Source organism: Aythya marila (genome assembly GCF_965140915.1).
Source record: "Aythya marila genome assembly, chromosome: 2".
NCBI lineage: Eukaryota > Metazoa > Chordata > Aves > Anseriformes > Anatidae > Aythya > Aythya marila.
The window spans coordinates 118,428,617-118,454,182 of NC_139043.1; the positions used below are offsets into that span (position 1 = coordinate 118,428,617).

Sequence of the window (25,566 nt, forward strand, 5' to 3'; positions counted from 1 at the left end):
AGAGTAATTTCTGAGATTTGCAAATATACTAATGAAGTGTTGTAGTAACGTTCTTAGGAAGAGTATGGTAGGAGATGCAATACACTTCTACAGTACAAATAGATTAAGTGAGAGAAAAACAAAACACCTCCAGGCATTCTATGCAAAGTAAATACAGGATTGGTGTGTGTTCAACAGGTCTTTTGAACAGAGAAATTATTTCACTGCATAACTAGCTCCAATGGTAAGAAACAGAAACTCCCTTTTTCACACCAAACACCCATTTTATAGCCCAAAAATACCCTAATGAAACCTGTTGAGTTACATTTTAATTTCCTTAAATCTTCAGCCCTAAATAATTGTAGATTTTAAAAATACAAGGAAGATAGGGAGAAAAACTTACTGAGGGCTCATTGGGAGCTCTCTGATTTGACATTAAAATTTTAAAAGTGTGAACTTCAGCTCCCACACACCTCTAATCCTTCATGGACAACACATTTTTAGAGAATATAACCTTCCACTTTCTTCTTTTATCCTAGATATGTCCATTTTGCCTCTTAAAAACATCTCCCTACTGTAGTCCTCTTTTATTTAGTTATTTTTCATTTAAAATTCCAGTTGTTTAATGTATTATATATATATAATATATATATATTTATAATGGGTTTAAACTTGATAAACCAAAATGTCCCATCCCAGTTGCAACCAATGGCTCATTAGTTATGTTTTTTCCGCTGTTAAGGTGAACTTTCTGACATGATTCCTGGAATAGGTAAGAATGGTTCTAACATAGTAATTGAGAAGGTAGTTCTGTTAAGCATTCACCTCATCAACCAATACGTGGACAGAATTTAACTGATCTGAATAAAGTTGTTTTGGAAAGTATCTGCCCATTTTGTGCAGGAAGGAACTGCAGCTCAATGAGGTGTTAGGAAATAACCTTTGACTCTGCCAAAAAAAAAGCTGCTGTTGGATACCAAGAAAGTACAAGCAAGACGACAAGAACTGATGGTGAAATAGAATGGACTGAAATATTCTGAAATTCATTATAAATTGTACCTGAATACAAAAAGGTAATCCGGGGGATGGGGAAGAGAGGTGGTGAAACATTCATTTCTTAATATTATGTGGAGTTTTAGAATAGCTTTTTGCCATAAACGTAACATTTTTCGTCTTCATACTATTTTATCAAATGGTTCAAATCATAAATGGACTTCTGAAAACAGTAACCAAATTTTCTGGCTCTGAGACTGGCAGCTAGCATTCAACAAATCCATCTCAGATTCTTTCACTTTTGGTTACTAGTGTTGGAATATTTTTTCATTAACTGTTTTTCATAACAGCAGAAACTATAGCTGTGGTTAGAAGAAGCTAGAAGTTAGCTACCTAGCTAGCTAGCTAGCTAGATACTTAGATAAGTACATAGAAAGACAGACAGACAGACAGATAGAGTCATTTATTAAGCATGTAAGCACTCTGTCTTCTCTTGGTTCCTTCCTACCTACAGCCAGAGACTGGTTATTAATAGAGCATGGAGAAAAGCTGCTGGATGTTTGAAACACCTCCATCAAATATGAAGAAGTAAACTGACTTTAAAGCTGGACTTCTGCTGTCCCAGGTGAGTAGCCAGAGGTGGTGTCTGTCTTGAATAGTATGGAGGACTTAAATGACCCTGTGGGGGGCGAAATTCAGGCTACTGGAGAAGCCTTCTCTTTAAGACTTCAACTCTCTTCTCTACACTTGTACACTTCTCTACACTCCCCAAGTACAGTGACTACTAGGATTCCTGAGCTGCTTTGGGTCTTCCATTGTTTTATTTATTTATTTATTCTTTGCTTTGTTTTGTTTTTGTTTTGTTTCATAAAAAATATTATTTATTTTGGGTAGACTATGTCAAAACTGAAATAACAAAACAAAGTTTTCTCTTGTTTTCTGCAGTTAGGTTGCTGCCAAAAATGAGATGACACCGCACTGTCTCCTCCCTACCTAGGTTTTCCATCATGAAACACAGAAGCATTTAAGCTTCAGAATGGTGCTTGAAGATCATACTTCACAGGGCCACAAGTCCACAGGGCACATGCATGCATATCTTTCCTCCCTTGTGAGTTTTTCATTAAAAGGAAAGATTAGGTTCTTATTATTTATACATTTTATTATACATTATATTTATTTTATTGGTCTATTTTCCCACGTGACTGGCAACAGCATGAGGGGGAATGGGCTAAAGTTGCACCAGGGGAGGTTTAGGTTGGATATTAGGAAAAACTTCTTTACCGAAAGTGTTGTTAGGCATTGGAATGGGCTGCCCAAGGAAGTGGTTGAGTCACCATCCCTGAAGGCCTTTAAAAGACATTTAGATGTAGAGCTCAGTGATATGGTTTAGTGGAGGACTAGTTAGTGTTAGGTCAAAGGCTGGACTAGGTGATCTTGGAGGTCTCTTCCAACCTAGATGATTCTGTGATACATTGTTTTCCATTGCTTAGAGAGATTCTGCTGTAGTCTGCCTCACATCCTAAAGGATTTTAAAATAACTTTCTATCCATTAAATAACTGGCTTACTGCAAGAAATCAAGAATGAAAGAAATCAGGAGACCTTCTGCTGATTTTTCTGCTTTATACATGTGGACAACAATCTTTCATGGCTTTGTCATTTAAAAGCTTTTGAAGATTTTTGGCTAGAAAACAAAACAAAAGCAAGAACAGAAACAAAACAACAACAAAAAATAAGTGTTATACAATATGTTTTAAGGTAATGGAGCATTCTGAGGAAGATTTTCTAAATAGACTCCCCACAGAGGCAACAGAAAGGATGGAGAGAATCTCTGTCCATCTTCCCAAGTACAGTTGGTTTTACATGATAGATGGTTTGATGATAAGTTCAAGAAGGATGTTTAGACCAATTACTTGGTACTAGTTCTACATATGACTAAAAAGACTCAGTTTTATTGCAAAGGAAAATAACAGAGCCCAGAGCAAAGCATGAATTTATTTATTTAATTTCAAAAACCACATCAGACACAAGGTTACCACTCTGTTCACATCCAGTACTACTTTACTCCTGCAAACCAATGGGATTATGTGTATAGTGAGATAACATCCAAAAGATTGCAAAATAGAAAACTACCTCTTTCTAAAAGAGGTATTTCTGCCACCATCCTATATTACTCTACCTCCCTCATAGTACAAAGTAGAACTGAATGTTGAGAATGTCCTGTATAGGGGAGATGTTGTACCAGAGATAGCTTATGCCTTTGTGTAACTGTCTAGATTCCACATTAACACAGCTTCTGCCTGGACACGTTAAGAGTTTGGGTCCTCAACAATCGCTTGCATGAACACACATTCAATTTTCTCAACCAACTCACTACACGTTAACTATATTAAGACCATCACTGAATTAAAACTACTTGCAGAATATGACTACAGAGTCTTCTATCTACATAATATAGTTACATATATAAGGTTATTCTATATAGTAAAATTTGCATAAATAATTAAATATTAATTAAATATAATTAAATATAATAAATATAATAAATATATTTAAATAATCAAAATCTGCGTGCTACAAATAGAAGGAGAAAGACATGAGTACATGGACTCTTGAATGTTGATGTAGAGTTTATAAAACATAGATCACAATTTTTTGTTATTTTAGTTGTTATAAAAGAAAAGAAGAAAATGAGATGTATTGAGTATAAAACCATTTGGGAATTTTCCAACAGAATATTTCTATCTGAAAATGCAGATTTAATGGGGTTACAGTACATGTAATTTCAATGAGAATTCCATCAAATACTCACATACTCTCATTTAAATTCAGAATAAATATAATGTTGAAAACCAACAAAACCCATAGACATTCAGTTTTAGGAATCCATTCTCCATAAAACATCACTTGTAAGAGTTGCACTTTTACAAAGGGTAAATCAGAGCAACATCTTAGCACGTGTGCTTTGAAGACCTCAGCACCTCTTTCACAAGGACAATAATCAACAAACTAGAGAAAAGGCAAAGCTGGAGTCATAATCCGAAGTCTTCACTTATCCTATGCAATAGGCATGTATTCTAATCCTAGTTATAGAGAGTTCTATTCTGTAGTCAGTTTCTTGTTAGTTATTTTATTTGTTTTTCTGGATAAAATTGTTAGACAAACATTTCCAGAACATTTAATAGTTTGGCATTAAGTCAGTTGCTTGGGATATGAACGACTAAAGGTCAAGCCTTTGGCTTGAACAAAGAAAAGCAATGTGACATCAGTAATTTTGTCTGGTTGTTCAAATCTTTTATCTTCCAAAATGACTTTTGAAAACCTTTTTCTTCTGCTCAGCAGGGAAAACTATTAAAATTTTGAAATAAACTTTTTTTTTCCCATGCTCATCTCTCTTGCTTACTTTTAATTTTTCCTGGGGAAAAAAATGCAAAAAGCTTTATGTAGGGAAACAGCAGACTTCTGCAGGTTTATTTTTTGGCTTGATAACTGTAAGTACAATGCATGATACTGTGTGTGAGTATCTGTAGAACTGAAGGATGTTGGAACTGAAAAGATTATTTTAATGAACAGTTTCTCACATTTTCAGTTCTTTACAAAACAACCAGACAAAGAAACACTGCAGATAAGAGAAACTGGACTGAATAAAGCTTCCATTGTGTTCAGTAACAGAAAATAGAGAGTAGGAATAGTCACAGAAGAAAGTCATGTCAAAAAATATAACAGTCACAATAGGTAAAATAGTGAATTGTATTGATAAGAAGAAGTGAAATATTATATTACTTGTAGTAAGCAGCAAGTAAGACAAAATCTTGTGCATATTAAAACTTTATAGGAACAGAGTTTTACAACATTTGGAGACTAGTTCTACCATTTGTTTGGTGGGCAATGAAGCTGCATGAAGTTTAACAAGAGCAAGGGCCAGATTCTGCACCTGCGATAGGGCATTCCTGGTTATATATACAGAGTGAGGGATGAGAGGCTGGAGGACAGCCACCCAGAAAGGGATCTGGGGTTTCTGGTGAATGGCAAGTTGAATATGAGTCAACAATGTACCCTGAGAGCCAAAAAGGCCAACCATTTCCTGAAGTGCATCAAGCACTGCATTGCTAGCTGGTTGAGAGAAGGGATTGTCCTGCTCTGCTCTGCACTGGTGTGGCTTCATTTCAAGTACCATGTGCAGTTTGGGGCACCACAGCATTAAAAGGACATTAAAAAAAAAAAAAAAGTGTCCAAAAGAGGGCTGCGAAGATGGTGAAAAGTCTAGAAGGCAAGACATGTGAAGAGCAGCTGAAGTCCCTTGGTTTGTTCAGCCCAGAGAAGAACAGACTGAGGGGGGGCCTCATGTTGGCCTACATCTTCCTCACAAGGGGAGCGGAGGGGCAGGTGCTGAGATCTGCTCTCTGGGGACAGTGACAGGACCCAGGGTAACAGCATGGAGTTTCATCATGGGAGGTTCAGGCTGGATGTTAGGAAAAGTTTCTTCACTGAAAGTGTGGTTGGGAACTGGAACAGGCTCCCCAGGGAAATGGTCACAGCACTGTAGTTCAATAAGTGTTTGGACAATGCTCTCAGACATATAGTTTAATTTTTAGGCAGTCCTGTGTGGAATCAGGATTTGTACTTGATGATCCCTGTGAGCCTCTTCCAAATCAGGATATTCTACCATTCTGATTCATTTAAAAAATTAATTAATTTCTGAAATCCAGAAAATCACAGAATCACAGAATGGTTGAGGTTGGAAGGAACTCCAGAGGGTATCCAGTCCAACCCCCTGGCTCAATCAGGGTCACCTAAAACAAGTTACATAGGATTACATCTAGATGGGTTTTGAATATCTACATAGAAGGATACTCCACAACCTCTTTGGGCAGCTTGTTCCAGTTCTGTCACTCAAACTATAAAAAAAGATCTTCCTCGTATGACCTTGGTGAAGCCTCCTGGGGTTCAATTTATATTCATTACCTTTTGTCCTATCACTGGCTGCCAATGAGAAGAGTTTGTCCCCATCCTCTTTACATTGTCCCCTCAGGTATTTGTAAAGGTTGATAAGATCAATCTCCTCTAGGCTAAACAGTCCCAGCTTGCTTAGTCTTTCCTCATAAGACAAATGCTCCAATCTCTTAATCATTTCTGTGGCTCTACACTGGACCCACTCTAGAATTTCCCTACCTTCTTATACTGGGGAGCCCAGAACTGCACAGGTGTGGCCTTCACCAGAGCTGAGTAGAGGGGAAATACAAGAAATACAAGAAACTGCCAATAGGCCATCTAGTCGTTATGTCACACTGCAGAGTTGTGGGCAATTTCTGACTGTGAGCACTGCAAAATTGCCTGTGACATCCACAGAGAAGAATTTTTAAAAGATTTTTCCAGACAGAAATTATTTCAACCTTTTAAATGGAAATTGGTTAATATATCAAAGTATGAAACTTTGTGTCCTGTCCAAAACATTATTTTTTTTTCCATAAATTAAGGGTAGATATTCCCATTACTCAGGCAAAATGTCAATTCTTTTTCTAAATCTCTGAAACTCTTGAGTGCACTGATATTTCATGACAGCCAGTTCCACAGGTTAATTACAAACTGTGTAAAAGTATATTGCTTTTCTATTTCATCAAACATCTTCATTCGTGTATTGTTAGAGGATAAACAGGAGTCCCTTTTTGACTTTCTCTGCAACTTTTGTTGTTTTACCTGAATCAAATGTATTCCTACTGAAGTCTCTCTCTCTCTCTTTTAATTTAAGCAGCTCCAATCTTCTCAGTTTCTTCAGCCATGTAGGCTGTACTTTGTACTATGTAATCTTCAGCTTGTCATCTGTTATCATTTTCATCACCTGTCTTTAAATGTTTCTTATTTTTTTCTGGTAAGAAAATACAATGAAGAAAATACAGTTAGCATTAAACTTGACAAAGATTTTGACACTGTCTTTAAGACCAAAGTTTACAAACTGGAGTAGGTAAGCAGACACAATTTGCTGTTGGCATTATGACATCTTCTAGGACTTTCTTCCAGCCCTATGTTCCATAGGCCTCTATTCCTTTTCATGTTGAAGAAAGTTTCATTAAGCTTCACTGTCCATTTTGAGGATATGGCATTATTTTAGAACCTCAGGTTGGTTTGCCTTAGAAAAGGAAACAATCCCTTCCACTAAGCATAATTGTGCATTTCTCAGCATTAATGTTGAGCTAATGTCTGCTGCCCAAGACTAGCAACGTTTTCCAAAGTTTTCTGTGTTGATTTGCTGACACCCTTTCTTTCTTTTTTTTTTTTTTTTTTTCTTTATATCTTTCTTTTTCCCTGTTCCCTTAGAAATGCATTTTAAATGCCTCAGATGGAATACTTAGAGCATTTCTGGAACTCCTAAATTTTTGTTTAAGCTGAAGCAGAAGTTTTGCCTAATTACCTAAGGAAGGCTTCCTTTATAAACCTGATTAAAGTCCATATGTCTATGCTTTACTATATAAATAAAATTAATTAATTAGGACTATAATTTGATAATAAAATAATTGTTATGGGCAATTCTAACTGAAAGTGCATGATGTTTATTTGCAAATAACACATGCATTTGCACTCAGGATATAATACATGTAGTTGTTTTACAATTCTGTTTAGATAAGCATTTCAGAATATCCCATGGCCACCAAATTTTTAGTTGCTACTTACAGGTAAAAATGTGGGCACCCCACCTATCACTGGTGGATAATTGGGATTACTTTTTATTTAGAAGGGCTTGATCACCTTGAAAGAACTAGAAATCTGCAGAATGACCAAATAAATTATCTATTGTTTTTATTTTATAGATGGAAATGAGGCAGAGATTTTATACCAAAGATTTCCTAGAGTGACAAAAAACATTAATTGTCACTGTATCTGGGTGCTAAATCTCCCTGATGTGGACTTTTTTTTTTTTTAGAGAATGGGGCTTACAACCTGCCCTCAAAGCCTTAGACACCCAATATTCACTACTTACTGGAAATTTTGAGTGATTGTTCTGCAAATCTGTCACAGTATTTCTGATTTTGTTGTTGTGAGCTGCAAGATATTACACACTGTCATAGTGATATTCAGCTATTCTTTCAAAGGACTTTATGGTTCTCAGTGGCCATTCAGGGAGGGAGGTTCCTACTCAATAGGAAAACAGTTGGGGTTACATGACCAGACTGATGTTTTCTTCCTCTTCCCAGCCCTTCCATCTCTTCTTTTTTCCCTCCTCTTTTCTTATCTACTAAAATAGTATAAGTAGATCGTTGAAGCACACATAGCAACAGCCATGTGTTATCTATGTATCTATGTACTTAAAAAGCAGGGTAGTCACATGGGTGCCTTAAATGTCTGCTTTCACTTCATATATATTGAATATATGTGTGCAATAATGCAAGATTATTTTAAATATATGTGTAAGATAAATTTTACTATGAAAGACAATAACCAAAACTTTACTGAGTGGACAGTTCTCAATTTTGTCACAACTGTTTTGTACAGTACTGCTAAGTTGCCAATTGTACCTTAAAGTGGAAACTGTAGAAAACTGTCAGATATTACTCAAAATATCCTCTGGAATCAAAAAATGGTGCCTGAAAATACAAGGCAAGATGTTGCTCTCAAGGTATATTTTCACATGATAACAATGGTCCTATTACGAGGTAACTCCTATATCAATGAGATAAATTCCACATACTCATATCTCCAGAAAATAAGTTGCACACATAACTGAGCTATTGAGTCCCCTCTCTATTCTGTAAACAATATATGTGGTCATTTAAACATTTAAACTAGAATCCACATTTCAACAGACATTGTAGTTAGGAAATTGTTTGGTAAAACTCCATCTGAATTCATTTTATATGCCAGAATGTATTCTGAGAAAAAGAGGTTTCCAGAATCATTGATGATACAAAAAATAGATATACAGGATCATGTGAACACGTAGTCAGATAATGATAGGACAAGGAGGAATGGTTTTAAAGGAGGATAGGTTTATTTAAATTACATTTTAGAAATAAATTATTTACTATGAAGTACCAAAACAGGTTGCCCAGAGCAGTTGTGGATACCCCATCCCTGGAGGTGTTCAAGACAAGGTTGGATGGGGACCTAGGCAACCTGGCCTAGTGGCCTTCCCTACCCATGGAAGGGAGGGTGGAACTAGATGATTTTTAAGGTCCCTTCCAACCCATTTTATGCTTCCAAGCCATTTTATGTTTCTATGATTCTATGATTCTAAGACAATTGCTGGTAGCTGAATTATAATTTCAGAATTTGAAAGTGACTATAACACTACAGTTATACTGGTCTGATCATATGAATTATTTGCACAGTTAACTTCATAACCTAGATTCTGAAATGGTTACAAAAATCTCATATTTTTATATTTTAAAGATTTACTTGGAATTAACAAAAAATGAAAAGTTAGAAACAAATATTGAATGTCTGTACTTAATTTAAAGCAAAATCACAGGTAAACTATGCATTTTAAACTTATATTTGGCTAAATTATGAATAATAGTACCATAAAACTTATGCATCTGCAATGCAAGAAATAGTGTTAGCAAGTTTAGTGTTCAATGCTCTGTAATTCAAGTACTGTTAGATAAACATGCATATCAGAACAACAACAACAAAATAATTTTTCTCAGGAAGCATCTCCTCATTGTCTGAAGTGTCTAAAACTACATAACATCACAGTTTATATATATCGCATGGTTAGAACAAAAGATGGAGGGTAGAATGATGCAGACTTTGTTCTACCATTGACTTACTGAAGGTACCTGTTCGATTTATCCATGTGTAAGCCACGATAATTCTCAATAATGAATTTGTTGTATATATATATTATAATTTTTCTCAATTGTTTTGAGTTTTTTTAGATTAAAGTTGACAGATGATAAATACTAGTGTGCACTTTACTGGGCTATTTGAAAACAGACAAAATATTTTAAGGGCTCTGTTAAAGGCATTGTCCTTTGAAGCTAAGATGAGGGAAAGGAGAAGAAGCTGAACAGAACATAGAAGAATAAATTATAAAATTCATGGTGTTCAGAACTTATCACTGTCTGCAACATCAATCATAAGTAGTGAAACTGGGTTCCAACTCTGAGCTTTTGAAAAGAAACAAAAATTCTTCTTTGGATCTGGGTGGGTTGCTGGTATGCCATTATTATTCTTTCTCAAAATTTTCTAAATGAAAGTAAAGCCAACAGTGAGCCACAGCTTGGGGAAACCCTGATCAGTAGTTTGAGATGTCACCTTTCTCTCCAGCAAAGGACCAATATATTGTCTCTGGTTAACAGCTGTGGACAGAATGATGGTTTGGTGTTCATTCATCAGAAAAATGGGTAGTAGATGTAAATTTCAACCCACCATCCTTCTAAGAAAGATAAAACTCTGAAGTTGGAAGATATCTGACATCAAAGAGCAATTAATAATTCCTGAATATGACTCCTGAATATGATTAAGAGATTGGCTAATGCTTATGTAATGGCCATGTGATAATATATTATAAAATAAATTAATTAGTTAATGTTTAAGAAAGCATTCTCTCAAGACAAAATGATGAACTCAGACTAAAGTATTCACTTATATATATATATATATACATCCTCCAAATCGACAAAGATGGCTACAACCTGTAAGTGACTGATTTTTCAGTGACAAATCTACTAGACAGATATCCAAGTAAAAAATGAAATGAAATGAAATGAAATGAAATGAAATAATAAAATAAAAAATAAAATAAAATAAAATAAAATAAAATAAAATAAAATAAAATAAAATAAAATAAAATAAAATAAAATAAAATAAAATAAAATAAATAAAATAAAATAATATATATATATATCAGAGAATTTTGTATTTTTGTAGGACGTTTTCTTATTAGCCACTTTTTGTAGCTGTTAATGTGTGTACAGATGTACCACACATCTAGATTGATGTACCACACATCAAACAGATACCACACCTAATCCAGAGACTTTCTACATGTGGAGTTCAATAACCTCCTTGTTTCTCTCAACCTTTGAGTGAAGGAACTCATGATGGGGAGAAGTAATCTCACTTCTGTGCTCCATCTTGGTCTGATGTGACCAAGGAAGTCCTACGCTGAGTCCTTCAGAGGTATCCAAGAAGGCCTTAGAAGATCAGGATCCTCTACCCAACCTTTTCTGCACTGTTCTCCTGTTAGTGGCTGTAACCAGTAATATTCTGAAGTGTTTTTTTTTTTTGTTGTTGTTGTTTTGTTGTTGTTTTGTTTTGTTTTGTTTTGTTTTTCTGACAATTTCACCTGTTGGACAGTAATGGTAACTAACTGTGTCATTAAGAAAATTATCATTATTGGAAAAAGAATGTCAAGAAACACCGTTATGGTACTGGTAAAATCTAGAAACTGCAGTATGAAGCCACTTCACAGGACGTTATTTTAAAGCCAAGTTAATGAGGTTATTTACCTGAAGAACCGAGATAACAGATGACATTTTGAGCCACGCATTTCTCAGTCCCCTTTACAGTACTCTTCTGATCTCCCCAGCTTGAAGCACCTGTTCTCTTTCTCTGTCCTTCTGCTGCGGTAGAGCCCAGATGCTGCACACTAAATTTTATTTTATTTTTTCTTTACAAAATATGTGTCAAAAAGAAAATCATCTTTCTTGAGGAATATGACCAACTTATGACTATGGCAATTTTATTTGTGAACTTCTCATTAGTCCTTAGGATGATGAAAGCATCTGAAGGAAAGCATCTTCAGAAATAAAACACACCTGATCCTTGAGAGTCATTGCAACAGAGGTATACCATGTGCAATAGTGGAGGACAATGCAAAAGCAGATATGCAAATGTTCACAGTTTCCTTGAAGGCGGTTAAGATGCATATCTATAAAGCCAAGAAGTGACTGTGAGGCTGAGTCATCAGTGCCAGCTCCTGAACAGGAAGTGTGCCAAGACAGAATTCAGAAGAAATATGTTGTACCATATTCATATGAAAGCAAATCAGGCATAAAGCTTGTTGCTTTTAAGGGTAATGATGACTCTTTTGTACCTAGAAAAGATATGCTGCTCAGGAGCATTTTCTTAGCTATTAAAGTTGGAGTGAAAAGAGTTAAAACAGACTTCATGATTTTGGACTGATCCCTGTCTTAAAGCTGTAAAACAGAAAAACATAATTAATGAATGTGACTAATATAGTTAATATGGTTTGTAAGTTTGAAGAAAACTACAGTGTGTTACAACAAGAAGGTAAACAGTGCCTACTATTCCTGAAAAAATGTCATTCACTGAATCTTTGCGGAGCACATTCAGCAGAAAGCAGTACTAAAGCTGATGCTTGTGCTGGTGTAGCGAAGACTGTTTACAATTTGCTTTGTAGCATTCCAAAAAGCCAAGACACCCAGCAACATCAAGATGGAAATTCCCTTCAAGGGCTCTCTGGTACAGGATGGACAGATTGTGGCAATAGTGGCCAATCCTTCACAGATTGTTATCTAGGCATCAACACAAATTTATAAAAAAAAAAATAGAAAAATCTAAATTTAAAAATGACAAAGATCTCGTTGTTGATATTTGGGGTTTCTTTCTCCAAACCCCAAAGGAACACAATCTTCTTGCTTTTTATATTTTTAAATACATGGTCCATACATTCCTCCATATGAAGGTGACATTGCCATGATAAATATCATCACTTAAGATCTGGGACTTGTGTCCAAAGAGAACAGAGCAACTTGCTTATTTGAACTCTGACCAAAGTCTACTATTGCTAACGTTACTCAGCTGAGGGAGTTGGAATAAGTGCTAAAAACAGGTAAAAAGCTCATACTTGGCTATGAACAGGCAAATTCTGATTCCAGTAGCCATGGTCATCTGATAGTAAATATTCAAAACAGATATGGTTACAGTTTTGTATTAAAAGCTCTTTTAATATACATGAGTTTACTAGGGAGACAGCAGGAAGGGCAGCAATAGGGTATACCTCTTCATGAGCACTGTCAGGCATGGCACACACTTACCAGTTTGTTCAGGGCAAATACTGGTGTAGCTCTCCCCATCCTTTCCTGTCCCAAATGTATTACAACTGGGTCCAATATGGGCCTTTTGTCATTTGTGACACTTTGTCAGGAGCTCATTACTAACATTCAATTACAAATTGAGGCAGAGCTAGGTAACACACAGCTAAGATACTGGACTCCTCCAACGATATTTTAGGAATTCATAAAAACAGCTCTGCAAAAAATAGCGTTCAGTTCACACTCAGTTATTTTCAAAGCTTTTCTTAAAGAGAAGCACCTTTTTCCCACCTCCATGCTGCTCACCTTTGTCAGCCTTTATACAGACTAAAATCTATACCATACATTTGAAACATTTGATTTAACTTCTCTGAAGAACATGTAAACTTCATTTAAAATAATAATAACATTTTAAAACTTTCATATTTTGCTTCCATATGCAGTTTTCTTTCTTGCTTTATGAAGTAAAAATGGAGAAACAAATATATCTCCATTCCACTCTTCTCTGGACCTTCTGCATTTCAAGGATATAAGATTAATTTAATGGAAAAGAGTGTTGCTGGTACTGTTTCTTATTGGTCTTTTACTAGCATTTGGCTCATTGTTTTGTACCTCTGACACATATCTGATGTTGTCTAGATTGCAGAAAGATGACACAGAATAAAATACATTTAAACTTTAATTTTGTAGGTATAAATACCTTTGTTTCTGTCTTTCTAACATGTAGATGTACCTTTTATGTAACAGGTCTTTTTCTATTTATAACTTCATAGTATTTATGACATAGATACTGTTTTTACTTTGTAGAAATGCTTTATCTGAAGAAAAACTATGTTTACTCTCCCGGAAATGGCATTTCTGATTAACCAAGTGACAACGGTAAGGTCCTTCATTTACTGAGAATTTTTCGTTGCAGACATTTCATTGAACATGAATAGCAATACCCTGGCAAAAAGAGAAGATTCCTCTGGTAGGTGGTTTTCCTCTATTAGTGCAAAGGCAACTGCAGTTTCAGTTTGGCTTTCAAAGTTTTCTGCTTAAAGCTCTAGATCCCATTTAAGCATTGTCCTGTACATGCTCTGTGACAAAAGACTCATAGGAAGGTTCAGTCTTTTTCTCCACTAGAAATGAAGCTTGTATTAGACTAAGGAAAGGACAACAGTCCTTTACCAGGGCCTACTACCTTCCCTCAAGAACTTCTCTTAATTATCTCAGCCGTGACCTAGCTTCCTGCTCTAAAGTTAGAAAACCACATCCTCACTGTAGAACCTTCTTGTTCTGAGCCAAAAAATGTATACAGACAATAGTCTGCAGTCAGGACTCATGGTCCTGTTTGTTGTTAAAGTATTGGATCCAGTCATAAGACCTTGTTGCTTATTTCTTTGCCAATTTTTATGCATTCTGGTTAATATTCTCCATGACAGGTATCAGCCCCTTATGTGTTTTTCTTAAACTAGAGCCAAAACAACTGTTCTATTTCTGAAGCTGTGACTGGGGAAAAGACACTGCTTTTCACTGATGTCAAGATTTTATCTGGCAATCAAGAGTCTGGGAGATTGCTGGGGATGGAAAGAGAGCCACACACCAAAATAATATTGACATTGATATTAATATTAATATAAAAATAATAACAATAACAATAATAATTTTTAAAAGGAAAACAGAGCTGAATAGCTCCTTATTCAGACAGGATCAATTATTCTGTGCAAAATCTCATGGGTGATCTTATAATTGATTATTATGTCATATATACTAGGGAGTTAAAGAGAGCTTAGTATTCAGCTAACTTATATCTCTAACTGCTTTACACTGAAAAAGCGTTTTTAACATAACTGTGTGCAGTAATGTGTAGTACATTTTAATGAGAATGACACAACTCATTTATTAAATTCTTATTAATTCTTTAAAATGCATATACTGAGGCTAGTAAATTCATATTTATTTTAGACATAAGAGAAACTTAATGACCTAGTTTTAGAAGACACTAAAGAATTTCAGTTCTCGGGTAATAGGAAGGAAACTATGAACACTCAATGACCATCAGTTTCTCTTGTTCTCTATAAAACAGAGCATGTTTACATACATAAGAAATGCAATAGTTATTGGATAGTTCTACCTGAATGTAGATGTACCCTAGAGCACTAGAGGAAATTACTCTGCTTGGGGATGAGTTAAAGTTTGCTTTGAAGCCAAATCTAAATTTTGCCACAGAAGCCTCTATCAAACTGGTTAAATAAAATCTCAATACAAATACCCATTTATTTAGCTAAGTTTATCTCCATACAGAAAGAAATACAGCTTATGGTCTTTTCTGTTTCTACCTGTTCTGCTGCAGAAGTACCAAAACACACACAAGTCTTAGCAAGTAGTTAATAAATATATGTATATATACACACTCCATAAAATACATCTAAGTTTCCAATATGTTTTTATATTTTACTGTATAAGAATTTCTGTTTATGGTTAAAGATTTCTAAAATACAAGCAATCCATTCAAATCTCAGATAACTGAGACTTGTGCAGGTCACCCAAATAAGTAACTTCAGATTTTTGTAACTTTGGTTGGAGACCAGGTAGGCTTATTATTCACAGCATATGCCTTATCTCTATGAGTCCTCAATAATCAGAAAAGCAATGACGGCAGAAGCCTGGAATCCAACCTATTAATGATGATTGATACTCTTCCGGAGATGAAGGTGCTATTAATCTCAGAGGAGCAAGCATAGGTTACAACCTGCCTATGAGCTATATTTCAGCTACTTTTGTTCTTATGCATAGTGATTTCCAGATTAAGTTATAAAGGTTACAATATCTAACTGTGATCTATTGGATCATGAAATCTTGATTTTTATTTTGTTTTGCTTTCCAGTGGATCGAGATTATTCTGTTTTAGAGAATAGAGCTCAAAAGACTAACATCTTTTTCCTTAAAAACAAACCTAAAATCCTCTCTCGGGGTTTGTTTAGCTATGATGACAGAAGCCAGCACTTAGGCATGCGATTTTCTGCTTGAGGCAGTGCAAGCCCTTGTCAGTGAAATGTTCTAAAGAGACCTTCTTACAGCCCAACTCCACTTGTTCACAGGCATTCACAGACTCAAGGCCAACCACACACCATTTGATTGTGAGTGTACATTGCATGCAATTGGGAAAAAATCAAAGACCTCCCTCCATTAACATTGGGGTTAGAACTTATAATATTTAAATAGGCATCTGCAGCACAGATGGGGGATCTTCTGGGGGATCACTGATCTGGCCGCATACCTGGCAGCTTCTAACATGTGTCTTCCTGTAAGGCACAGTCACTTTTTTAAACATTACACACTCCTTTCTTCCTTATAAGCAAGTCGAGTTCACTAAGCCTTTTTTTTTTCCTGCTGCTGGAATGTCTAATGCAAACTATAAAGGTAAAGATCCCACAAACCCTTTTGGGAAAATGATGGAAGCATTTCAGGTAATATTTAAAACACAGAAATACAATAAAAAATGTTGGGCACTTCTACTCACACTTGACTCATTTCTTGTGCTATGAATGTCATCGTAAAACCAATTGGTGCATTGCTACTTGTGCCTTTGTTATGGTAGTGGCCATCAAGGCCTATTTTAATGCTTCATAATTCATGTGCAATTGACTAGACAGGTCATAATATGATTGTTCTGTGATTGCTACTTAGAAATACTTCAATCTGTGCGTTATTAACTCAATCAACTATTTTGGCTCTTCATTGTCACTAAAGTCAGTTGAGTAAACATGGCTGGTGGGAAAATACGTGACCTTTAGCATCAAAAAGATGCCTTCAGAATGTCTTGGAGTATTTTACCATGAACATAAAATAAGTGTTTTAATAAAATAATTAATTTGGTCCTGAACCATTGACAAATCATCAAAGATAGAAAACTCACAGGCCAAAAGGCCCCTGAATGAATTAGTGTTTCCTGTTTCTCTTAAGTGCTGGGCTCCCTAAAATTCAATGTGAGTGTAAAATCTACCTGAGTCAGTCTGTTCATGCTCAGTCACTCACAGAATGTCAGTCTAAGGGACAGTTTTTGTCTCAGCTACCCCTCTCTGTTCTGTCCTTAGCATGTCTGGGTAAGGGTATAAGCACCCATTCATTTCAGAATCAGCTTTGCAAGAATTTCTTGTAGACGTGACAGCATACCGTACTTTGCAAAGCCAAACTTCTTTTCCATTCCTTGCTTGAGGGCAGGAAGGCTTTGCAGAGAGGACAGGCTATATTAATGGGCTGAGTCCAATCACATAACATTCACCAGCCAAGTCATAGAAGGTAAAGGCAGGGACTAGGAGAATGAAGAACTACCCACTGTAGAGGAAGATCAGGTTTGAGAGCATCTAAGGAACCTGAATGTGCACAAGTCCATAAGGCCTGATGAGATGCATTTGGGGATCCTGAGAGAACTGGCAGATTAAGTTACTAAACCACTATCCATCACATTTGAAAAGTTGTGGCAGTCTGGTGAAGTTCCAAGTAACTGGAAAAGGGGAAACATAACCCCCATTTCTTCAAAAAAGAAAAAAAGAAAGACCCAGGGAACTACAGACCAGCCAGTTTCACCTCCATGCCCAACAAGATCATGGAGCAGATCCTCCTGTAAATTATGCTAAGGCACATGGAGAGCCAGGAGGTGATTGGTAACAGCCAACATGGCTTCACAGTGCATATCTTGACATATTTACATATTTGGTGGCCTTCTACAGTGGGGTTAGAACATTAGTTGTTAAAGGAAGAGCAACTTCCTTTTTTTTTTTTTTTTTTTTTTTTTTCTCCTCCTTTGGGTATCCTCCATTCTGTGAAAGGGAAAGGGAGAAACATGCTTCCAAATACATTCTGTTTCATAGCAAACATCTAAAAATTCTTGAGTTCGATGCTGCCTGATATGGATGCTGTTTGAGATGGGTGCTGCCTGTGCAGGAGCATCTTCACTCCAGATCAATGCCTGGGTCATAGTTTCTAGTTTTCTGAAGGTGATTTCTCCAGCCAAGGCTAGGGACTGAGCCTTGTGGATCATAACTACCAGTGCTTCTTCCACATTACCTGGAGTCTCCTATACATAAACTCCCAAAGCCTCTATTTGATATATTCCCACTTACCCAGTACATATTCCCCATTCAACTACTCTCTATACAGCAGACAGCTTGAGACTAAAGGTGCAGTTCTTTTGAATAAAGGATAAGTCTCTTAGGAAGAAGCTAATAATCAAGAACCTATAAATTAGAAAACAGCTAACCTATCAATTAGAAAACAGCTAACTGTTCACTGCAGATGTCCCTAGAATCTACCATACAACTAAAATTCTCACAAGGAAACCTTTATTGCCATCAGCTAGCACAGTTTCATTATGTTTAAGGAAGAATACAGTTCTCAGTTCAAATACAGCAATAGGAAAGAGAAATGTGGAAGCAACATTACCTATATTTTCTCTGTAAAAACAGTGAATTCAGAAGTAATCACTGTATCATGTAGGCTCAGCTAACCTTTTGCTACTCCAGAACAATCACCAGTATGACCAGAAAAACATCACATGATGAAATACATTAGTGAGATTTATAACTGGCTTCTTCAGCAAAGTGCAGCTTGACCTTCTGCTAACCTTGAAATTTTGTGAACAGGAGAAAACAGTCATTAAATGGGGAACAGCTTGCATAATGTTTAAGTAGCAAATATTACCATGAAATATAATTGAAGTATAAGGATTATGAACACAATCACATATTTTTAGTTCTGTCAAAGATAAATGAGAGCATGTTTTTCTAGCTATTCACATAGGAAACAGCAAAGGAAAAGAATAGCAATCTCCCTAACAGACTTACCATTAACTAAAGATTTTGAAAAGAAAAAGCATCTTTGAACATCAGTTTTCCAGAAATGTATATGTGTATGCAATTACCAAATTTTGTGTGTGGATTTATTTTTGCACATTAATACCTATTTAAATATATGTTGATCTAGACACATTGTGCATGCAGTCTTCACAACTGCATGCAAAGATACAGAAATTTGGACTAGCCAGCAGTCCAAGCTAAAATTCATACAGCCCATGGGCACTAGATAGCAGCATCTCTGAAAATAAGATATGAAGAGCCTGAGGTATTTAAAAGACTAGCTAGTAAATATTAAATCACAGTCTGATTCTTCAGTAATCTCATATAAAGGCAATGACATTACATCAACATAAAACTGCAGTGATGCAGTAGCTAATTAAGCCCTTTGAATGATTAAGCTGTATTTATAGATCTTCTAACTCAAAGAGATCATACCTGGCAGATCAATGCTGATGTTAAATAAGTCATTAGCCTCTGCAAAGATTGCCCACAAGGTCATTGAATTGTGATGGTGGAACATTTTAATGAGCTGAACACTTGACCTATGGGAACAGGACCAACAACAATTCACTCAAATGGGGAAACTCAGCGTGTCTGAAAAAAAAATCACAAATCTCTCTGGGCCTTGATTTCTCAATCAATAAAATGGAAACAATATTTCTGTAACACAAACAAATCCCTAATGTTAAGTGATAACACATACAAAATGTGTTACTATGATTATAATTTGTTGTCACATTATTATACCAAGGATTTATTTTTACAGTTTTTCTCACCTTACAATATACTATGGTTAAACTGTATACTACAAAATCAAAAGAATTATGTTCCTGTTATTGTGAATCTGGCCCGGGCCCAAAAGCTGCTGTGGGTATATTTTCGTTATGTAGCAGAGCTTCTTAAGAATTTCAGAATATTCTATCCCCACCTACCTCTTCTGTCCCTACCTACACAACATGATGGTACTGATTATTTTCTCTTTTGCATCAGTAGTGGGTGATAACTCAGTGATAAAATAATGTTTGTGGCCTTTATAAAAATATTTGGTCTACTTATCAAAAAATAAAAAAAATAAAAATCCAACTCTCTGAAAAAAAATATTGAAATCATTGCCAGTCCAGAATAATATAATCAGTGGGATTATTTCACCAATATTTCAACCTGATTTGAAGGTACCCGCTACAGATCATCAGTTCTAGCATATCCATTATTTATCTGTTGAAGCCTATTAAAAAACAAACAACAAAAAATGTCATGTTATTTGCAACTATTTTATTTGAGACATTTAACTATAGAGTTGGGACCACTGAATCACTTCACACAGGGTTTGTAACACCTACTAGATGATGGTATCAAGCATAACCTGTGTCATGGCTTAGACTTGATCAACTGTTTGATTTTTCTTTTTCCAGTCCCTAGAGCTATCATGTTACCAAAATCTGGCTTTTGTGATTTTCAATAATAGCCTGATTTTCCCTAAATTTTCTATAATGTGGTTTGTTGAGAGAAAAGCTTAGCTAACCATTCATACTTGAATTGAGAATTCAACATGATTGCCCTGTGAGTGTGTGCCTGGAGGGAAGCAAAAATAGGGTTGCTACTTGAAAAGATGAAGTGATTGAATTTAATGCCTGAGGCCACAAACCTCATTTTTGTGACTGCTAATATGTAGAACTAACTGAAAGCCAACTGTGAACTAGTTTATGCTTTTTTTTTTCTTTTCTTTTCTTTTCCTTTTTTTTTTTTCCCTCCCTATAAAAACTTACATTATACATTCTACCTGTGAAATTTATTTCTGCTGTAGCAAAAAAAAAAAAAAAAAAAAAAAAGCCACCAATTTAAGCCTACAGTCTGAAACATGATCTACTGTTCACAAGAGACTAGTGAAGCAATAGTTTGAAATTTTTCCTAATATAGTCCTCAATGCCATGGGTATACATTAAGAACACATTGCTCAAGCCATTGAAATACTTTTTGAGGTTCCAGCTCTAATGATACATGGCTAAAGCAATTCTCAGATCCAAAGAGATATTTTTGTGTGTTGTCACCATGAAGAGTACTCAAAAATGTGAACTACCTTGGTACTGTCAGAGTAACAGACATTAAAGATAGATGTCTGTAAGAATTAGGCTGGAAATAAGCAAGGTCAGGGCATTCAACTACCATTGATGTTTATAGTATTATCATTTAAAGACATTGTTTTTGCAATACTTATAAGTAATGGAGTTTCTAGGATACTGTTAGTGATAACATTATTTGTCACACAAAAAAATTTCATCACAGTTTTTCTGTGATGCACCAGTGTTTTGTTCAGAAAGTGAATCTATCTTTGACTTTAGAAAAGGTTGGCCGTATAACAACAGTGATGCCACTTTTCAGTACAGAAAGTAGCAAAAGTACATATAGAAGAAGAAAACATGAGTGATGAATCACAGAATCACAGAACTGTAGGGGTTGGAAGGGACCTTGAAAGATCATTGGATCCAACCCCCCTGCCAGAGCAGGTTCCTCAGAGCAGGCTGCCCAGGTAGGCATCCAGATAGGCCTTGAATATCTCCAGAGAAGGAGACTCCACAACCTCCCTAGGCAGCCTGTTCCAATGCTCCGTCACCCTCACCGTGAAGAAGTACTTTCGCATGTCAGTGCAGAACTTCCTGTGCTCTAACTTGCAGCCATTGCCCCTTGTCCTATCCCCACAAAACACTGAGAAGAGGTTGGCTACATCCTTCTGTCCCCCACCCCTCAGGTATTTATATATATTGACGAGATCCCCCCTCAGTCCTCTCTTTTCCAGGCTGAACAGACCCCAGTCTCTCAGCCTTTCTTCATAGGGAAGATGCTCCAGGCCCTATATCATCTTTGTGGCCCTCCACTGGACTCTTTCCAGGAGATCCCTGTCTTTCTTGTACGGGGGAGCCCTGAACTAGACACAGTACTGCAGGTGAGGCCTGACCAGGGCAGAGTAGAGGAGGAGGATCACCTCCCTTGACCCGCTGGCCACGCTCCTTTTAATGCACGCCAGGATCCCATTAGCCCTCTTGGCCACAAGGGCACAGTGCTGGCTCATGGTCAACCTGTTGTCCACCAGGACCCCCAGGTCCTTCTCCTCAGAGCTCCTCTCCAGCAGGTACTCAGTACATCAGTACAGGCTCCCCAGCATGTACTGATACTTTGGGTTGTTCCTTCCCAGGTGCAGGACTCTACACTTGCTCTTATTAAATCTCATTCGGTTTCTTCCTTGAGAAGATGAACGAGTGGCAGCTCAGTCATGAAACCTGAGTCAATGTATTCCCTTGATATTTATAAATAGCCATTCATTGTGGAACTAATATATTTACAAGCTAGGGAAGTGGTGGTAATTTTATATCAGCAAGTATTATGAGCCAGATTTGGGGATATATTTTAGGTAGGAAACACCACTGAAGTATAGAGTTGATCTTAAATAATCATTTTTTGTTTATGAACACTTAGATGCAGAGAAGTTATAGGACTTTTTAAAAATAATCTCAACAAAAACATGTCATATCACTGATTCTGTTTGCTTTTACCTGTAAACAGAAATATCAAATACAAAGTTTATCAAAAGTGGGATCTTCATTGCTTTCAGTACAATCCTCTTTTATGATCATGGCAGCTGTTCTACTATCACAATGAAGAAGTTTAATCTAGTTCAGCATCTGATTTTAATCTCTACATGAAGTATGGATTAATAAGTGAATTATGGGATGGAATGATTGACACAGCAAGCAATATGGTATTAGAAAGCAGGATTTGATAGAGTTATTAAATACAGAATGCAATGACTAAATGCGAGCATGATGATTAATCATATAATGTATCAGATGAGAGAAGAATTTTTAGCACAGTAGGAAGGGAAAGCCCTGACCAAATTTCATACTGTCCAAATCCAAAGGAAATTAGAGTAGCTATGACAGTTTATGCCAGCCAGGAATCTGACCCCAGGAGAAATAGATTGAAATTAAGGAAAAAAAAAAAAGTCTAAATATCTGAATAATCATCCTGACAATGTGATCCCTTAAATTGAGAAACAATCTCCCAAAGGAAATGTTGAAAGCTTTAAGTTTGGACATATTTGGAATTAGAAGCAAAGCATTTAAAAAAATACCATGTGGAAAAATTTATACAACAGAGGGAATGAATTGGACAGTGAGATAGGCCTTTTTCAGTCATTCTCTTAATTAATTAAAATTAACTGTATAAAGAAAAGAAAGAGCTTGGAAGGCTTTTTGGCTAGATAGCTGTCCATTGCCCTGAAACAGCATGGAGTAAGTATCATACCCAGACGGAAATGCTTCACTGCTAAAAACATATCCTCTTCTGTTTCATCTAATGTTTATTATGAATAGCCTATTTGCTGGATATAATGAAAATTTGTGAGATTTAAAACCATTAAATGGGAATGTTTCCATGGGGTTTGAATGTTCGCTATTATATATATATTTTTTCCCCATTACATTGGTGTTGTCATATAGGACTCATGTCAGCTAGAGGAGGGACAAGAGGTGTGCTCATCTTAAAGTAACTGGGAATTTCCTTTCTTTAAGTTCAAAATGGAAGCCTAGGCTGCAAATGGGATAAGCACAACATCCAGCCCCAAAAAGTCGCTTTCATTTTCATATAAATATGCAACCATCATTTGTTTAACTCACACCAAGCTATCAAATTTTGTGGTGGGCTATAAACTTGTTGAGTCATTAGCTTGGCTGCTTAATGGAGGAAAACTAAATTCCTGTTCCTGCATAATGACACTTATTCACTGTAGACATTTGCATCACTAGGAAACGATAAAACCTCATCCTTCATAATGAAGTTCTGAGCTGACAAAGAGGAAAATATAGTGTTGTGGGACAACTATGAATATAAAACTAGCTTAATAAAGAAGTAGTGACAAATTATATTATGCAAAATGCAACGCAATAAAAAAAATCTAACTAACTCATTGGAAGTGTCATAAATATTCTAAATAGTTTTTAACTGTCAAACCCTTGAAAAAAAAAATATATATATATAAAAAGTACAGAATAGATGCCAGTTTAATTGCCATCATATTTTGACAAGCATGGAGAACCTTGTATCCAGCTTATTTGCTAAATTTAGCTCACTTGCCTAAGATGAAATGATGGGGGAGCACTATTAGTCTGCTTTTTAAACTCATTGGTGTTCCATAAAAAACTGAATAGCTTAGTCATTTAAAAGTGTTGTTGTTTTCCATTTGAAATCAATATTCACAGTTCACATTATAATCTCAGACCAACTGATTCTTGTAAAGAAAAAAAAAATCTGATATGAACATGTGAACATTTGTTAAAATCATGCACTCTCTTCTCAAAATTAACATTCTCTTTGAACAAATAAATATACTGTCTGCTATATTTCTGTGGGTGAGAAAGAGTAAGAAATCCCAATAGGACAGCTCCTTGTATTAAAAAAGATTTTGTCCAATTTCTTTCTCCAGATGACTCACTCTTCCAAAAATTTCTTTTTATAGAAAGGAAAAAGTCACTAGCATTTCAAGAATTGCTAGTGGTTCATATAATGACTTTGATTCTGTTTCTGCTGAAGTCTCAGTGATTCCAATAGTGACTTGAATAAAAGTAGCTTTGAGTCTTGAATAACCAGAAACATTTCTATTCATGAAAACAGTTGCAAAATTAACTGTGTGATCAAATTTTCACTTCAATGGAGATTTCCCTGCTGACACAGGCTCTTGTTTAATTATATGCTGCACATACTCAAAATGCAAAATGATAAAGATGCTTGAACCAGTTGCTATATCTTCTAGCATATGAGGCTGTTCAGGCCAAATGATACATTTAATATACTGCTAAGAGATCTGCTGAGATCTGATTTAGAAGTGTAAAATTTTACTTGTTTTTGTTAATGATTTTGATTTAGTTATTTTTAATATCAATGACAGACATCTCAGTCAGAAATCCCACTTTGGCTTCTAAACATGAGACTTTCTTTTCTGGAGAAAATCTATTTTAAACTTGTTCCCTATTTTTGCAGAGAAAGCAGTACTTATATCTTTATACAAACATTGAGGAGTTTCACCCTACATCAAATACACATATAGTATGTTAGCTATTTTCAAATTATTTTCAAAGTAACACGGTTTACCCTCTGGTTGTTATTATAGTCAACAAGTTAGTGTTTCATGTCTGAAACACAAAACCCAAAGTAAGCAGGTTGGTTTTAGCATGCTAACTTTTTCTTTTACCCTTTTCACAGTTAGAATTGGCTGTACAAAATTTTCCATTATGAAACAGGATTTGGAGCCACTCTGTCTGCTATGCTGTCTTTGGTCTTGTCCAATAAATGATGTTTCCAATAACTCATTTAAATTGCCAGCTCTTCTGGGCAAAGCACCAGTCATTATGATCATCTTTAAGGTTTGTAGATCATCTCTTTAGTTTTAAAATGCTTTGTTTAGCACATTTAAGGCACAAATAAGAATTTACCAAAAATAAAAATGTTGTTTTTTTTTTTGTTTGTTTGTTTGTTTGTTTTTAGAAAAAAAAAAAGACAAAAAAAAAAAAAAAAGAAAGAAATTATTTTCAGTCCTGAAATGTGGCTGCAGAGATTCCATCAGAGAAGAAGAGAATCCAGATTGGCCACAGTTTGGCTACTGGCGAATGAGGAAAATTTTCCTGCCCTGCTGTTTTAGCCTCTTAATAATATGGAGATGAACCAAGAAGTGGCTAGATTTTTCTAATCCATTTTATAACAATAACTTTCA

The 25,566-nt window shown here is 35.8% G+C and overlaps 1 long non-coding RNA gene across 1 annotated transcript; it reads left to right on the forward strand.

The window, feature by feature from the left end:
- The first annotated feature begins 1,524 nt into the window (after nucleotides 1-1,524).
- On the forward strand, nucleotides 1,525-25,082 carry LOC309874300. Its single transcript, XR_014316815.1, has 3 exons — nucleotides 1,525-1,597; nucleotides 13,774-13,845; nucleotides 25,059-25,082. It is a non-coding gene; the product is annotated as an uncharacterized lncRNA (long non-coding RNA).
- The last annotated feature ends 484 nt before the right edge of the window (nucleotides 25,083-25,566 follow it).